General features: G+C 42.1%; 1 protein-coding gene across 2 annotated transcripts in view; it reads right to left on the bottom strand.

Moving 5' to 3' along the window:
* The window catches only part of IDE (insulin degrading enzyme), a 92,588-nt gene extending 90,456 nt beyond the window's left edge, over positions 1 to 2,132 (bottom strand). The window contains exon 1 of one of the 2 annotated variants that reach the window (XM_065407188.1): positions 1,958 to 2,132. The gene's annotated coding sequence lies outside the window, so the exon portion shown is untranslated. Of the gene's footprint in view, positions 1 to 1,625; positions 1,718 to 1,957 lie in introns of those variants that run through there. The other variant, XM_065407187.1, reaches the window with a different exon arrangement.
* Between the last annotated feature and the right edge of the window lie 14,078 nt (positions 2,133 to 16,210).

Raw genomic sequence — 16,210 nt, forward strand, 5'->3', positions numbered from 1 at the left:
GCAGTAGAAGCACTGGAGTTATCGATCTAAAAAAAAAAACCTCAAAAAAGCACTGAACTAGCTTATATTTGGTAGGTTATTTTTTTCCACCCCAAATGAAACCTTGCATTCTGTAAAAGTTGATGATACTTGCCCAGAAGTGTTTCTTACTCAGAAGTGTGGGCAGGTGGATTTTTAAAGATCTGCCAATCATTTCACACTCTAAGCTCTCTCTAGATATTCTTTGGCTTCCTGTTTTCTACCATATCAACTTCAAGTTCCGCACTTTGCACAACCTTGCTCCAGACTGCATCTGTTCTCATTTCCCTCTACTCCTCCCACTCTTGGGTCTACACCTTCTCTTGAAACAATCTTCCACTTCTCATTAGCCAAATACCCTCTCTCCCTTCCTTTAAATCCCTCCTTAAGACTCACTTCCTCTATGAATCTTTTGTACATTGCACGTTTTCTCATTTGTGTTCAAATGTAAGTTCTTCTGTGGAAAGCAAATATCCTTTTCTGTGCTTTATAAAGTACTCTATACACTTATGGTACTATATAAATAACTATGAATAACTTCACACCTAAAATTTGACACACATTGACAGCAGTCACCCTACACTGTTTAAAGGGAAATAGCTGCTTTAGACAAAGTCTACTTTCCATATAGGCCAGTTACCAATCTTTTCTCTCAATAAAGTTGTTTGAAGTTTGCTATCTAAACTATAGAACTCACACAGAAGTATTAAAATTAATTCCATGCCATGCTAGCGATCAATTATCTTGTTATGTAGTGAAGAAGCCCCTCCCATCAACAGTTCCATAAATACTAACATTGACAACTGAAAAACTAGTTTCTGTTGCAACATATATCCTGTTTACTCTGTAGATAGATTTAACAAGTTATGCAACATTAAATATTACAATTTGGCAAAACACAATTCATATGGGGAAAATAATGTTATACCACAATAGGTCACAGTGTGCCATGTCCCCTGATTTTTATAATAGAGCACAGTTCTCACTATAAGAAATAAGACTCCAACCCTACTGAATGTAATTTTTTCTAAATGTTGACCTATTTGGAATAAAATAATCAGAGGCAATAAATGTCTTTACGTATGTTTCACAACACGGTGTGGTGCAGTATTAAGGCCTTATTGACGAGTTCAACAACAATACAAGGTATGTTACCATACCAGTGCAAGGTATGTTACCAGCTTCCTTAAAGCACATAAAGTCTACCCCAGCACCCACCATCTGGTCGCACATTCAGCTAGTTGGCTACTCTTTTCCAGCACTCCCAAAACTACCCTTTTCGCCACGGGTACAGAGTGCCCTCAGGACGTTCCAACCTCTCCTCTTCCCCCGCAGCATGATAAATCCCACCCAGGATGTTACCACCCTAATCCCCTCCCTCCAGGAGACTCTATTCCCCCTGCGTCTCCATCCCTTTTAGTAACAGGCGGACACATTAATGCTGATTCACGAGTTCCCAGATCATACGCACCCTGTTACACATAAACAACAACGGGGGGCACCAACACATCTCCTGCCACCCCGTAACCTCTTACGCAACAGGAGAGGGCCCACAACCTCACCCACCCTCGAACGGGATGAGGGGTCCCCACATACGACAACCATACCCGGGCGGGCGAGGCCACTGCTGCAGAGGAGGAGGAGGAGGCAGCCGGGAGGCACCGGGGCTCACCAAGGAGGTCAGAGTCCTACTGAGAAGAGGGAGCAGCCGCTGCCGCATATCCCGGCCCTGCTGCCAGAGACCAGCCTCTGCTCGCTTCCTTCCCTCCGCCCGCCCCTTTCAGGGGAAGCTGCCCCTCTGGCCGGCGGAGGCGCCATCTTCCCGCTCGTGGGCCAATCCCTCCCCAGCGCCCTCAGGCTGCTCTCCTCCCAACGGAGCCGCCGCTGCTGCGCTGGCTCCGGCCGGGCCTACCACCAAGGCCGCGCTCCGGGAACCTACCTGACACCGCTGGGGATGTCGCTGCTGCGAAGCGGGGCGGCGGGGGTGAAGAGAGCTGGCGCCGCTGCGGGGAGGAGCTGGCTCCGCAGCCGGTTGGCGAGCCGGGGAAGCACGTCCTGCTGATGAGGGCTGCCCAGAGTCCGGGAAGCGCTGCTGCAGCGCGGAGCAAAGGGCCCCTAGCACGGCCACTCACGCTGCGGGTGTGTAACACTCACGCTGTGCGGCGGAGCCGCAGTCCCGCTCTCGCATGTGACTGTCAGTGTGTGTGTACACCAGGCGCTGTGTGTGTAACGGCAAGGCGCTATGAAGGCGACGGATTCTCACGTTCACTGTTTGTAACTATCGCGCCTTCTGTTAGTCTATAAGGTGTCACAGGACTCTTTGTCGCTTTTTACAGATCCAGACTAACACGGCTACCCCTCTGATACTTCATTGAATGTGTGACACTCGCCGTCCATGCAACACGTGTGCTCACTTCTGTTGTGTCACACACACACTGTATGTATCACTGGTGCTGTGTGCGCGATACTCCTTCTCTGACCAGTTCAGTGCGTTCAACACTCCTCTGTGCCTGGCGATGTCTTTGTTTTCTTGCTGGTAAAAAGTCATTGCAAACGATTATTTATCATTTTATTTCATCAGCTGCCATGACATTTTGCATAACTGATTTCAAATGTCTTAATGAAACAGATGCCACAATCTCCCCCCACCTTCCCCACCCCAGCGAGAGACGTTAAACACAACGAGCTCCCATTAAGGAGTCTGCTTTTTCCAGTCCTCTTACATAAGAGTTTTGGAGCAGCAGGTCTGTGCTTTTTCAGATTCATGGTCTTTTTATAAGATCTAGTATAGTTTTTGGAGTATAAGAGGGATTTCATTATAACCCCTTGTTTTCACTTGCTCATAACTTCCCGGAGGAAAAAAAATCTCTTAAGGTATAACTTTACCTGCTTGCTCTCCTTTTTTGGGAAAGTTAGAAGATCAAGACCCAATCTGAAAGATGCTAAGCATCCTCAGTTCCTGTAAAGGCAGCTGTTAGTGTTAGAGAAATTTACCGAACAATTCCTAAGTGTACACAAGGCTTCTAATGTTCTATGTTAATATGTTTTGGATCAAAAATGTGTCTTTATCGAGTTCTATAAGTTTGGTTTCTTTCAAGTATCGTATGACCATGTCTCTTTTTTTCTCTAAACCTCAAAGAAAATATTAAAACAAACAAAAAATGCATAAGTAAAAAATCTCAATATATATTTATGTAGTGCCAAATTGTGGTCTAGCAAAACACCCCCTTATGCGCCTCACAGGTAGCAGTACAGGAGTACAAGTGGACTCCAGAGAGCCACTCCTCCTTCCCAGTTCAGGACTGTGTTTTCTCTAGGAAAAAGCAACAGAGGGTCCTGTGGCACCTTTAAGAAAAAAGTTACCTAACTCAAGTTAATTAACACCAGGTAAAAAGGTGTTTGTGGTTTCATACACGTTAGTCTTTAACTTCATCTGCTAGGGTAGGGAAGGGTGAACCACAACACTAGGTTCCCTGTTCCTAGTGCTAGTCCCAAGCCCAGATACAGTGCAAGGGTTGGGTGATGGCCTGGCAAGCCATCCCCATAAAACCTTCCCACATTTGACACACACAAGAAAAGGACATAAAAGTTTGGCAGTTTCATCTGCTACTCACAATAGAACCAAGCATCAGGATTCATACAAATCTTCTACTACGTGCAGAGGATTCAGACCATATGTTGGTGGGTTTTCCATAAATCAGAAAGTGGGGAAAGCATCTGATATAAAGAGGGTATGTCCTCTTCTGCACTGAGGACAGGATCTTGGAATGTTTGATCGTTAAGAGTCGTCAGAAAAACAACTCTCCTGGCTTAAGAATTGGAAAGGTTTAATGTTGATATACATGTCAGACAGGGAACATTGTGGAATTTGAACACCCAGAGCACAGCTCTGACTCATAGTGGTCAGACCTTTCAATTGTCCATGCCTGGGATACATCTGATAGGCATACCAATGTTGCTGTGATTCTGTCCCCACGAGGGTGCAACCTACACTACTGGCTTGGTAAGCTTGTTCTCCATATTTGATTGCTACCATTTTCTGTCTGAAGATAGGATGTGCAGTAGTTATTAGTGCATATGCTCCGCATGATGCAAGGTCTGATGTTGACAAAGAGACTTTTTATGGCATGTTAGATGACATTGTATCTAGTACGTCACCCCAACTTCATATTGTCTTCTTAGGAGATATGAACACAAGAATTGGCCATAATGGAACTGGACTTGAACTGGCATTGGGGTGACACAGTTTAACAGAGGAGAGATCAGGTAATGGTGTGTGTCTATTAGAATTTGCTGCCACACATGAACTATTTCTTAACGGCTACCTGGTTTCAGCACAAGTATTGCCATAAGTGTACATTTTGATATACTTCGGGCAACAGTGCAACCTTGGATCACAGTCTAGTTCTGAAACCTGTGATTAAACTTACCCAGGATGTATGTGTATTGAGTGCTGATCTTGCTCTGGAGTCTGATTGTCGACTTCTAGCAACAGTGATGTTGCAGAGGTGGGTATCTATTGCATCGAGATGCTTCAGTGTTGATAAGCTTTGTGATGAAGCAACTGCTAATTGTTACAAGGTATTAATTTCCAATAAATATACTATATTGGATGACCAGCTGTCTACCGTGAAGGAAGATTGGACTTTATTTTTGATTCTACCACAGAGATTGCTGGAGAACAACTCGGACTAAGGAGAATGCAAAAGCGACATTGGATACAGATGATACCATCAAATTGTGAGACAGAAAAGAAGAGGTGCAGTGCAGAACGGTTGCACTGAGTCAGAGTCATTGGAGAGGAGGAAATGTCAGAGTCAGAGTCAGAGGAGAGGAGGAAATGGGCAGTAGAGGAAAAGAAATGAATGAGCAGTCAGGAGGGCCTGTCAGAATGATCATAACCAATTGTGGAATAATACGGAGCAGTGCATCAAGTAAACCTCTGAAAGACATGACCAAAAATGGGTATTTGAGATTTTGAAGGACATAATTGGATGTCCATTCTTGTGGCATCTGCTAGTTAAGGACAAACATGGAAAATAGTGACAAGAATTAATGAACAACGTAACAATTGGCATGGGTGTTTTTGTGAATTAATTAACAGATCCCCACCAAGATGTGAACTACAACTTCTCCAAAAATGAACCCATCAAAAAACAGGCTGGTGACATTAGAGGAAGTGACGCTTGCAGTCAAACAGTTATGAAATGATAAAGCAGCTGGTCTTGACAATATTTCATCAGAAGTCCTAAAGAGGTCTGGATTTAGTTCATGGTTTCATAGAGTTGTCTTAAAAGTAGGGCTGTCAAGCAATTAAAAAAATTAATTGTGATTACTCGTGCGATTAATCGCACTGTTAATAATAGAATACCATTTATTTAAATATTTTGGATATTTTCTACATTTTCAAATACTGTATATCGATTTCAGTTATAACACAGAATACAAAGTGTACAGTGCTCACTTTATTTTTTATTACAAATATTTGAACTATAAAAAACAAAAGAAATAGTATTTTTAAATTCACCTAATACAAGTACTGTAGTGCAATCTCTTTATCATGAAAGTTGAACTTACAAATGTAGAATTATGTACAAAAAAAAATAACTGCATTCAAAAATAAAACAATATAAAACTTTAGAGCCTACAAGTCCACTCAGTCCTATTTCTTGTTCAGCCAATCACTCAGACAAACAAGTTTGCTTACATTTGCAGGAGATAATGCTGCCTGCTTCTTGTTCAGTGTCACCTGAAAGTGAGAACAGGTATTCACATGGCACTGTTGTAGCTGGCGTCACAAGATATTTACATGCCAGCTAAGCTAAAGATTCATATGTCCCTTCACGCTTCAACCACCATTTCAAGGACATGCGTCCATGCTGATGACGGGTTCTGCTTGATAACAGTCCAAAGCCGTGGGGACCAACGCATATTCATTTTCATCATCTGAATCAGATGCCACCAGCAGAAGGTTGATTTTCTTTTTTGGTGGTTCAGGTTCTGTAGTTTCCGCATCAGAGTGCTGCTCTTTTAAGACTTCTAAAAGCATGCTCCACACCTCATCCCTCTCAGATTTTGGAAGGCACTTCAGATTCTTAAACCTTGGGTCGAGTGCTGTAGCTATTTTTAGAAATCTCACATTGGTACCTTCTTTTTGTTTTGTCAAATCTGCTGTGAAAGTGTTCTTAAAATGAACATGTGCTGAGTCTTCATCCGAGACTACTATAACATGAAATATAGGGCAGTATGCAGGTAAAAGAAAGCCAGAGACATACAATTCTCCCCCAAGGAGTTCAGTCACAAATTTAATTAACACATTATTTTTTAAACGAGCATCATCAGCATGGAAGCATGTCCTCTGGAATGGTGGCCGAAGCATGAGTTAACTGCGATTAATCGACGACCTCACTTAAAAGTTTGGGAAACCTGTCACATTCCAGAAGATTGGGAAAGGGGCTATATCATCCTTTTTTTCAAACAAGGAGAGTGATCAGTGTGCTCAAATTATAGGGGAATAACACTGCTGTCGCTCCCAGGAAAGGTATTTACGATCATACTAGTAAACCAAGAGAAATATTGTCTCAACCCCAAAATGAGAGACAACCAGTGTGGTTTCCATACAGGTCAATCTATAATCCATGCTATATATGCTTTGCAGACTGTTACTGAAAAATTACTAGAATGACAAAAGGAAGTTAATATCATGTTTATAGACTTTGCAGAGCTTTTAACTCACTGCTGTTATCAGCACTGGTAATACTCCTATGCCAGTATGAGGTGAATAGCATAGCTGAAGTCGACGTATCTTAGATCGACTTAGAATCACTTACTTCGTATCCTCGCAGCGTGGGATTGATGGCCACCGCTCCCCCGTTGACTCCGCTTCCGCCTCTCGCCGTGGTGGTGTTCCAGAGTCGACAGCAGAGCGATTGGGGATCGATTTATCTCGTCTACACTAGACGCGATAGATCGATCACTACCCGCCAATCTGGCGGGTAGTGTAGACATACCCTAATGGAGGAACTGTATTGTGATACATTTAGCTGTGTGAAGGTCAACGGTTGCAATATAGACAGGTTTTCAGTAGAATGAGAAGTATGCTAGGGATGCATTCTCTCACCTATGTTATTTAATGTTTTAATAGACTATCTGATGACAAAGTGATAGTGACCAAAGTAGGAGGTGTCTTTAGAAGATCTTGAATATGAGGATGATATTGCCTTACTTGGAGAGACTACTGATCTACTACAGCTAATGCTGGAAGAGCTGCAAAAACTGCAGAATTTATGGGACTTAAGATCAATATCAATAGTGATAAAACCAAAACTATTCATGTCTCCTACAAAATGGAAACAATGATCTGCCAATGCTGCATGATATTGCATGGTTTTATCTGTCTGGGTAGTTGGTTGACAGTAGGAGGTTCTGTAACTGAAGAAGTCATGTGTTGTCAGTGGCATTCAGCATCTTCAAAGGCCAACGAAGATATGAATGTTCAACGTGGTAGTGATGACAACTCAACTATATAGAGCAGAAACATGGCTGTTAAAAAGTTGAAGAGAGGAAACTAAATACTATCAGTGTCAAAAGTTAAGGCATATTCTTAACCTCCGTTGTATGATTTTTGTCACAAACAAGGAGATACTTAGACAATCCTGGCAAGTTGCAGTCTTGCACTAGTTGAAACCAAGATGGCTGCAATGGTAGGGTCATGTCCAATGTGCAGAAGAAGGTACAGTATACAAAAGGTTTATAGAGCTCAGGTTGAAGGAAGTAGAGCACAAGGCCAACAACAAAGGAGGCTGGAAGATGCATTTCTGAGTGATTTAGGAAGGCTAAATCCTCCCATGCCTACTTTGGCTGAAAGAAGTTGCCTTGCAAGGGACTTTTCAAAATGGAAGTCCATTCTGTGCGCCACCACGGTTACATCATAGCCATGTGAATCTGCTGTGCTGCTCCAATGAGGGAGCTTAGATTTCAAATTGACCTGCCGCTAACTCATGTGAAACCTACAAACTGCCTTGTCTTGGGGATTTTACTTTGAGTTAACTTCCTTGAGTTAAGAACACACCTTATTTTTCCGAGTGTAGACAAGACCCAGGTGGTTGGGAGGGATCAAGACAGAAGGTGGAATATAGAGTCTCAGCTCAATCCCTGTCTTCAGTGCTCGAGGCAGCATAGTGGTGGATATAGAACTGGTGCAGTTTACTCCCTCCTTGAAGCAGCAGGAGAACAAGAAGTGAGATTGTGATCCAGGGCTTGTCTACATGGAGGTGGCTAAAGCGGCAGCGCTGCAGTTATGCCACTGTAACCCTATAGCATAGATGCATCCTACGGTGACAGAAAGAGATTTTCTAGCGCTGTAGGAACTCCACCTCCCTAAGCAGTGGTAGCTAGGTCAACAGAAGCATTCTTCCATCAACCTAACTGTGTCTCAACCAGAGGTTAGATTGACATAGCTGTGGTGCTCAGGGGCGAGAATTTTTCACACCCGAGCGCCGTAGCTATGTCAGTCTGTATTTTTAATGTAGACCAGGCCATAGAGTCACGCTCTTATGTAACGTCTACACTAGGAGCATTTTGACGGTATAGGTATACTGGTATATTATACTATATTGTCAAAGCACTCCTATTGTAGATACAGCATATACTCATAGGCACCGACTCCGTGGGCACTCCGGAGCTGGAGCACCCATGGGAAAAAAGTGGTGGGTGCTGAGCACCCACCGGCAGCCCCCTTATCAATGCCTCTCCCTCCCCTCAGCCCCTCCTGTCCCCCCGGTGGGCCCTGCCGATCAGCACCTCCCCCTCCCTTCCAGCACCTACCGCCTGCCACAAACAGCTGTTTTGTGGCGTCAGGAGGCGCTGGGGGGGGGGAGGTGGGAAGGAGCGAGGGTGCAGTGCGCTCAGGGAAGGGGCGGAACTGGCCGGGGAAGAGGAAGGCGGGGGCGGGAAGAGGCGGCGTGGGGGTAGGAAAAAGCAGGGTGGGGTTGGGGCATTGGAGGAAGGGGTGGAGTGAGGGCGTGGCCAGGGGGGGAGCAGATTAGAAACTCAGCGCCAATGTATATACTAGCAAAACTGTCCTTTTGCTGGTAGAGTTTATTCCATACACACACATACTGAGCAAAATAAGCTGTACTGGCAAAAGTATAACTGCATCTATGCTAGGGTCTTTTGCCAGCACAGCTGTGTCAGTCAGGGATCCCACCTCTTCACATCCCTGACCACCATTGCCATGCCAACAGAATTCTGTAGTGTTGCTGTGAACTGAGTCAGTGGTTCTCAACCAGGGGTTTGGGGGACTGTGAACAGGTTTCAGGGGATCCTCCAAGCAGGGCCAGCATTACACTCGCTGGGGCCTAGGGCAGAAAGCTAAAGCCCCACTGTATGGGGCTGAAGCCCAGGGGCCCTAAGCCTATCCCCCTGGGGCTGAAGCCAAAGCCTGAGCAATGTAGCTTTGTGGGGACCCCTAAGGCCTGGGGCCCCAGACAACTGCCCTGCTTGCTACCCCCTCACACCAGCGCTGGCTTTTATATGCAGAAAACCAGTCATTGTGGCACAGGTGGGCCGTGGTGTTTTTATAGCACTGGGGTTGGGGGGGAAGGGGTAGAAAGAAAAAGGTTGAGAACCCTGGAACTAAGTCACAGTCTCCATTCCAGGCTTCTACTGGTGCAGTGGAACAAGGCATTGGCACTTATTCAGGGTAGATCATTATCTCACAATGTAGATCTTATTTATTTTAATTTATAATGATATAAAATGGCTCTCATCTACTATTCTAGGCACTTTTGACACTATTAAAAAATGCAATCAATATAAAATCAGGAGCAAAGTTTGAGGGGGAAATTCCAGCAAAAATCCTCTCCTACTACAGCTTAGCAGGCAGGACTTTTCCTACTAAAACTTTCATCCCTCATACAAAATGCCCCTACCACCTTCTTCAAATCCCTGGGTAAAAAGATGGGCCTTGCAGTATGCCCTAAACATCAACAATTCTGAATTATTTCAGACCAAGTGTGGAATCTTATTCAAAAAATTAGTGCCCTTTATAGAGAACGGTGTATCACCAGCTGTCTGTTAACTGAGGGAGACTCCCACTGTATCACCTTTGCTGACCATAACTGCAGCAGTATAGCACTGGAGAAGTGATCCCTTAAGGAGGCAGATTTCAAGTCATTTAGGATTTTACAGGCTAAAACCAATACCTTAAATTCCACCTGAAAAACCAATAGACAGCCAGTGTAGAACACAGAGGTCACATGATCCCAGTAACATGACACTTTCTATTACCTTCTGGTCAACTCAAGTTTCAGGGTTAAAGTGTGGTGCAATATAAAGAACATTACGGTAATTCAGTGTTAAGGTGACAAAGCCATGAATCAAATCCTTATCAGGCTCACAGCCAAGAGAAATTGTAGCAATTTCCTGGGCAGGAGCAGGTGAAGAAAAGCATTCCTAGTCATTACTATAATATGATTCTCTAACTGCAACTAGGGATCAAGTAGTACCTTTACTACTTACCCCTGAGTGCTGTCGCTATGTCAATCCAAATTTTAAATGTAGACTAGCTTCTAGACTATGATACAGCCATATAGAAAATAGAAGGGGTTAAACAGTAGTCTTAGTACAAATTAGATTAGCTAAACAGTTGTATACTATCAGAAAGTAGGCTAAATGTAGGGAAAATATTTTACTTCTGTTCTTGCTACAGAAACATCTTTGCTTTTCTCTTTCTCTAAAGCCTTGTCTACACACACAAGTTGTACCACGTTAATTGTTATGGTGTAGTTAAAGTGATATGATCTCCTCTAGTGTGGACATACAGGTCTAAAGATTACATATGGTGGTATAGATGTTCCCATACAGGAAGGAGAATAAACTATATGAGTATAAGGCACCTTTATACCAGCATAACTGCAACCAGATTAGGAATTGTATTGATTATAACCATACTGGTAAAAAGCCACACCCCTGAGATAATTATACCAGTACATAATCTGTGTGTAGGTATAACATTGTGCTTGACACGCTCCATGGGGGATACTAATTCTGCTTACAGAGAACCTAACCAGTTTCAACCTTGAAGATTTGAATCAAATTCTTTTTTTCATGTTATAATTGGCTTACTTGCACTTCATTAAAGAGCATCCTTTCTTAATAAAATAGTTTTCATCGCCCGTTGGCATAGAGCATCTTCACCAGACGCACTACAGGGGCGCAGCTGCTTCAGTGAAGTTCTGCCAATGTAGCATTTCTAGTGTAGACCTGCCCTCTCTATTACTTTTTCAACTAGGTCAACAATACTTGCGGTTTGGAAAAATGCTGCCCAATTGGATTGGCTCCTCAGAAGCCAGAAATAGTTTCCCATGACCTCAAGTTGCAGACAGCTACATTGTATTGTCAGATCCTGTGTACAAATTGTTTTGTTGAGATCATTAATACTTTTTTTTATTTGTAGATTCAACCCCATTACAATGTTAATTTAAAAATAAACAATTACTTTTCTGCCCATTCATAGTTTATAGGGCCGGAAGCGACCACTGTGATCCTCTGGTGTGACCTCCTGTATAACACAGGCTCTAGGACTTCCCTGAATTAATTCCTGTTTGAATTAGAGTGGGTTTCTTAGAAAAACCTCCAATCTTGATTTCAAAATTCCCAGTGATGGAGAATGCACCGCAGGCCTTGGTAAGTTGTTTCAGTGATTAATTAACCACTTATGCCTTCTTTCTAGTCTGAATTTGTCTAGCTTCAACTTCCAGCCATTGGATCATGTTATGCTTTTGTCTGCTAAATTAAATAGCCTTCTATTATCAAATTTTGTTCTAGGTAGGTACTTATACACTGTGATCAAAACACCCTTTAACCCTTTTGGTGAGCTAAATAGATTGAGCTCCTTTTTTCTCCAATCCTTTAATCATTCTCATGGCTCTTCTCCAAACAATCTCAATTTTTTCAATATCCTTCTTAAATTTTGGATTTCATACTGGACAAGGTATTGCAGTAGTTGTTGCACAAGTGCCAAATACAGAGTTAATATAATGTAATCTTTCTACTCCTACTCTTAATATTTCCTGTTTATACATCCAAGTATTGCATTAGCCCTTTTGGCTGGAGTGTAACAGTAGTGTAATAATGTTCAGCTGATTATCCACAATAACTCACAAATCTTCAGAGTCACTGTTTCCCAGGAGAGTGAGTCCCCCTTTCTGTAAGTATGGCCTACATTCTTTTTTCCTAGATGTATAATTTTACATTTGGCTTTATTGAAACACATATTTTTAGCCTGCACCCAGCTTGCCAAGTGACCCCAATTGCTCTATCAGTGAACTTCATTATTTGTCACACCTCCAGTCTTTGTGTCATCTACAAATTTTATCGGTAATTATTTTGTGTTTTCTTCAAGCTCAATGTTAAATAGCATAGGGCCAGAATTTACCTTGTTTGGGATTCCACTAGAAACACACCCACTTGATGACAGTTCCCTGTTTACAATTACATTTAGAGACCTATTGGTTAAGCAGTTTTAATCAATTTAATGTGTATCATGTTGATTTTGCATCATTTTAGTTTGTTAATCAAATTGTTGTATAGTACCAAGTCAAATGCCTGACAGAAGAGTACCAAGTCAAATGCCTGACAGAAGTCTAAATATATTACATCAACCTGATAGCAGTGCTGTTTACCCTATCTGGCTTCTCATTACGTGAAGTTCTACTGATGAAGGCTTCTCTTCATCTCTTCAAGATAGTTAAGTCCAAAGCAGACTGCAAAGAATTACAAAGGGATCTCACAAAACTGGGTGACTGGGCAACAAAATGGCAGATGAAATTCAGTGTCGATAAATGCAAAGTAATGCAAAGCATAATCCCAATTATACATACAAAATTATGAGGTCTAAATAAACTGTTACCATTCAAGAAAGAGATTGCGGAGTCATTGTGGATAGTTCTCTGAAAACATCCGCTCAATGTGCAGCAGCAGTCAAAAAAGCCAACAGAATGTTAGGAACCATTAGGAAAAAGATAGATAATAAGAAAATAAATATCATAATGCCACTATATAAATTCATGGCATGCCCACACCTTGAATACTGTTCTGGTAGCCCCACCTCAAAAAATATATATTAGAAATGGAAAAGATACAGAGAAGGGCAACAAAAATGAATTAGGGGTATGGAACAGCTTCCATATGAGGGGAGATTAAAATGACTGGGACTGTTCATCTTTGAAAAAACTAAGGGGGATTATGACAGAGGTCTATAAAATCATGAATGATGTAGAGAAAGTGAATAAGGAAGTGTTATTTACCTCTTCATATAACATAAGAACCAGGGGTCACTCAATGAAATTAATAGGCAGCAGATTTAAACCAACAAAAGGAAGTACCAGTACTTCTTCACACAATGCACAGTCAACCTGTGGAACTCATTGCCATGGGATGTTGTGAAGGCCAAAAGTATAACTGGGTTCAAAAAAGAATTAGATAAGTTAATGCAGAATAGGTTCATTAGTGGCTATTAGCCCAAATGGTCAGGGATGCAACCCCATGCTCTGGGTGCCCTAAACCTCTGACTGCCAGCTGCTGGAGCTGGACAACAGGGGACGGAACACTCAGTAATTGCCCTGTTCTGTTCATTCCTTCTGAAGCATCAGGCACTGGCCACTGTTGGAAGACTGGGTAATGGGCTAGATGGACCATTGATCTTACTAATATGGCCATTCTTATGTTCAGTCAATATTTATCTGTTTGCTCAACAAATGTTCATGTTCAGCACCACAGAAATCAATATATTTTTTTAATTGGTCTGAATAACTTTATGTCACTTCTATTTTTTTAATAAATGAAATATGTTTGTTATAGTTGACATACATTTTTTAGGGTCAGCTTCCTAAACAACTATCTAACTACTTTTGAACCTCTTTCCCAATTTTAAAAGTATCTTATTTATTTGCAAAATGCCATTTCCTTGTTGTTCATTTTGTGTCTTCTGTCTTGGCTAGACTAGGAAAAAAGGTTCTGCTTACATTATAAACTGACCTATAAAATAGAGCTAAAGGTGTTAAACTGGACCTACACTTGTGTTAAATTGGGTTTTTCAATCATGTTCAGCTAGCTTGATTGACTAAAGTATCATTTTTCCTAGCATAGACAAGGCCTAAATACCAAAAGGCCTGATCCAATTCCCATTAAAATAGATTCCTATGGTTTAAATGGGAGTTTGAATGGTTTCTAACCTGTTTATAGAACATGTATTTTTCTAGTAATTGTCTTATTTTATATTATGAGCCAAATTCTGGCAGGTGCTGTTCTGACATTCCATCACAGCTGTACATACTTGCATACCAAAAAAGAAACTGCAGCCAGAACTTGGAGCAGAAGGTAGAAGTTAATTTTCAGATTCAGCCTTCTCCTCCACAGTGAATATTGCAAAGGGGTTGTTATAAAGTGTAGGTGATGGCACATAATCTACATGTTTATGTACATATACTTGTCGATACCTTGATCAGGCCATAGCCCTGACACACTTCCCTGTGCAAATTATTTTTATGCTTAGCGGACACAGAATGCATAAGGTGGCTGGGAATAAGGGTGGACTCAATCAGAATATAGTTGCAATCAGTGTTGCTTTTGTATCTATTAGTTTTCCCATTTGGATGCCACTTTCCGTAAACCAGCCAGAATTTGTTTCTGAGATTTTAGTTTTCCTTAAAAAACTAAACACAACGTACCTTGAAAATTACATACCAAAAACCTACATTAAAATGAAGTTATTTTAGTTGCAAAGTTTGGTTTACAAAACTAGGAAGTTAGGAAATACCAGAGCTATAGTCTCCTGTACAGCCTAATTTGACACACTTTTGCATATACGTTATGATATTGTTTTTAATGACATGATTACATGCTTTTTCTACATGATCCCTGCCTCATTCAGTGCAGAGGTTTGATGGACAAAGGGGAAGAATTAAGATTGCAAGGGTAAGTGAATCTGGCATTACTAACTTTTGACTTGCAAGCTAAGTAATTTTCTTTTAATGTAGTATTTTAAATATGTAATGTATAAGCAGATTGTATCTCATTTTAGCGGCACCCTTACACTCAAGTGTTATGTGGAAGCCAATAGGTAATGCTGCCTCAGAAATGCTGCAAATTAACCTTGTATTAATCAGTGTAAAGTCTCTATTGGTCTTGGTCTTTGCGGTCCTCAGCCTATTTTTAGAATGAGCCAGGACCATTTGTTTAGGATTGGACTAGCAGCTCAACAGTAATGGCCTTTTATATATAAAGATATCATATGTGGATGATTCCTATGCCTTATTCTTAGTGCCTTTGCATGAGACTGCAATATCTTTGGTTCTTGCAGACATTGTTTTAACTCTTAAGAGAGGTGGTACCAGGTAGTGATGAAGCTGTTTCATGTCGCCATTTGCCAAATAAAAATGCATCCTTGCAAAATTCCAATCCATTCTTTCTTGTCTGTGTGGTCCATGAAGGAGCTCTGATCCAGGGACTGCACCTCATTGCCCATTGCTCCAGCTCTTCAGGATTCTAGCAACACTCGTCATTGTGCAGTTCTAGTTTATTCAGGCTCTGATGCCAAACCTATTACTTTTAGTAATGAAACTGCTGTCTGAAAGCAAGTCAGTGAAGTGACTAATTCCCTCAGCGAGAGACAGCTGCTCCCACTATATTGTGTAGAAAGTAGACCCTTATACTGTAATCGATCTGAAAACAACATTGTTTGTTAAAAGGTAGAAGAGCCCCCTTATTCCGCTTCCGGCAGTACAACAAGGGGTAGGGAGAGACACCGAATGACAGGAGCGTCTGTTCATCGTTCTTGCTGTACGGAAAGAAAAACAACAGGGAACGGTTTCAGAGGGTTACATTGCATGGGCTTCCTGTGATGCAAATATCTTTACAGGGTAAATTACAGCCACCGAATACAGGTGTAATAATGTCCCCAAACCCTCCCCCGACAGCAGTTATACAACTGCCGGCATGAGGCGACAGTCCAGAGCACGCAGTGCCCGATCCGACTGCAGAGGGATAGATTCGCCGTAGCACGCACCGCAACACATCCCTTCTTGGAACCAAGTGATCATCTGCAGGCAGACACTACCACTCCCAGCATGCAGTTCTTCGGGGAGGGGAACCACCATTCCCAGCAACCATTGCTTCGTGGAACGCAAGC

Source organism: Emys orbicularis, chromosome 7 (genome assembly GCF_028017835.1).
Source record: "Emys orbicularis isolate rEmyOrb1 chromosome 7, rEmyOrb1.hap1, whole genome shotgun sequence".
Classification (NCBI taxonomy): domain Eukaryota; kingdom Metazoa; phylum Chordata; order Testudines; family Emydidae; genus Emys; species Emys orbicularis.